Here is a 2,084-nt window from a genome sequence, read left to right as displayed (position 1 = left end):
GACAAGACAAAATAACATTTCTCTGCATTTTGACAAAAATCAATTTATCAGTTTGAAGCGAAATTGCCATATGAATAAAAATAACTTAATAATTGAAATTACAATATTAACTTAATTTACGTAGAAACCTGCCTATATTCAAAATTTGAAACTGCGAATTATTTGCAATTAGTATTTGCTTAAATTACAACTGTTTTTTATCATTATTTATGATAAAAATAATCAACAAAATAAGCAAATCTCGCATTTTAACAAATGGTAGCATTCGTGCTCTCGATCGAAGATCGAATATCGGGTTTATGACAATTCTTCTTTATTTGGCCATTATTAGGTATATTGTTTGAAAACAGGAAGGAATCGACTCATCAGTAACATTTTTGTCAAGTAAGTAAACTTTTCAGTGTATAATAAATAATATTATTATCGTACATCAAAATAACAAACTATGTCACGCAGTTTTGATTGTCAAACAAACATTCAAAAATTATTGAAAAGAGTTACATATACCTACTGTATTTTCAATCACCATCATGCATTTATCATCAATATATATTATTTTAGGCGTAGACTCATCGTTTTCGTAGAATTATAAATACTTTACGTTAGTTTGAGGTTATGTTTATGACAAATGTCATCGAGCCCATCTTGTACGTTTTGTAAATTATCTAATAGATAGTGAATTTCTTTCATTCGCATAATATGATTGTAGAACCGAATTTAATAAAATAAAATTTTAATTCCATTCAAAATTACTGAAACTTGTCTCGAAAATGTATCTCATAATCATCATTATAATTATTCACAATGCTTATACAATGTAACCAATGATTGATTATAATCAAATATTTTATGTGCTTTCAAATACGTGTCCGTGTTTTTAATACAACATAATCGTAAATTGAAAACGTTATCTACAGTGATAAACTGATAAGTTTGACACGAGTATATGAATGTAATTAGGTTATGTTTTTTTGTTTACATATAGATAAATCTTTTAATACTGATGAACTCGACGAAATATTGGACGACAGACTGCGAAGTCGGCGACGGTTACGAGTCCGACAACAGCGACGACATTTACAACCTTCGACATCACAATCCAGGGTTCTTCCCTGGCTCACAAAATGGTAGGTTTACCTACAATTTTCTTAATAATATATTTATTGGTTTTATATACCATCCGGTCATACACTAGATTCATTTTCATTACATGCTTTGGCATAAAAACAAGAATTCATTACATCTTGTACACATGATGTACCGATTGTCTCGAATGAGGAGTTGACATATTATTGCCCATCATGAGGAAATATGGATAATGTAATAATATTTTTTTCCTATTGTTTCAGTATGCCGAATGCTGGTCCGGAATTGGAGGAAGATTTGTTGGTGAGAGGGCATGTTGCTGACAATGTCCTCAGCTCCTTTTTCGAATACTTCAACCTCACTCTCTTCGAAAAAATAGCTGAGCAGACAAATTTATATTCAGCACAAAAAAGGGACTTGTGGTCGGTGAATACGAATTCGAAATTCGTATTCACCGGCATCAAAATTATGATGGGTACATTAAGGTTTCTGCAGACTCGAATGTACTGGTGTTATGATCTAAGCATTCCAATCATTAATCAAGCAATGCCCAGAGACGGGTACTTCGAACTGCGGAATCACTTTCATTTTGCAGATAACACTGCTGACCGCACGGGCTGCACAGATAAACTTTGGAAGATTAGTCCCTTTTTAAGTGAGGTTCTAAAAAAATGCCATACTTTGCCCAGACCTGCTCATAACTCCATCGATGAGCAAATGATGCCGTTCACTGGCCGCTGTAGACACAGGCAATTTGTGCTTAACAAGCCAAATCCTGTAGGCCTTAAAAATTTTGTTCTCGCGGCCAGAGATGGATTAGTGATAGATTTTCACATATATGTAGGGAAGGGAACGGTGTCAGATGGAGATATGAAGCAGTTCGGTCTGGGCGCAAGTGTGGTCAAGTTACTCTGCCGGACTCTCCCCAATCCTCCTGCATTGTCTATACTGATCGTTTTTTCACTAGTTTGAAGCTCGCCGATTCGTTACTTCACGAC

General features: G+C 34.3%; 1 long non-coding RNA gene across 1 annotated transcript; it reads left to right on the top strand.

The window, feature by feature from the left end:
* Positions 1-262: 262 nt before the first annotated feature.
* On the top strand, positions 263-1,566 carry LOC147076731 (uncharacterized). The gene is made up of 3 exons (XR_015069827.1): positions 263-384; positions 986-1,127; positions 1,350-1,566. It is a non-coding gene; the product is annotated as an uncharacterized LOC147076731 (long non-coding RNA).
* Positions 1,567-2,084: the final 518 nt, after the last annotated feature.

This window comes from Rhyacophila brunnea, unplaced genomic scaffold (genome assembly GCF_057557595.1).
Source record: "Rhyacophila brunnea isolate RB1 unplaced genomic scaffold, BYU_Rbru_1.0 scaffold_13, whole genome shotgun sequence".
Taxonomy (NCBI): Eukaryota; Metazoa; Arthropoda; class Insecta; order Trichoptera; family Rhyacophilidae; genus Rhyacophila; species Rhyacophila brunnea.
This window is presented reverse-complemented; position numbering and strand designations above follow the sequence as displayed.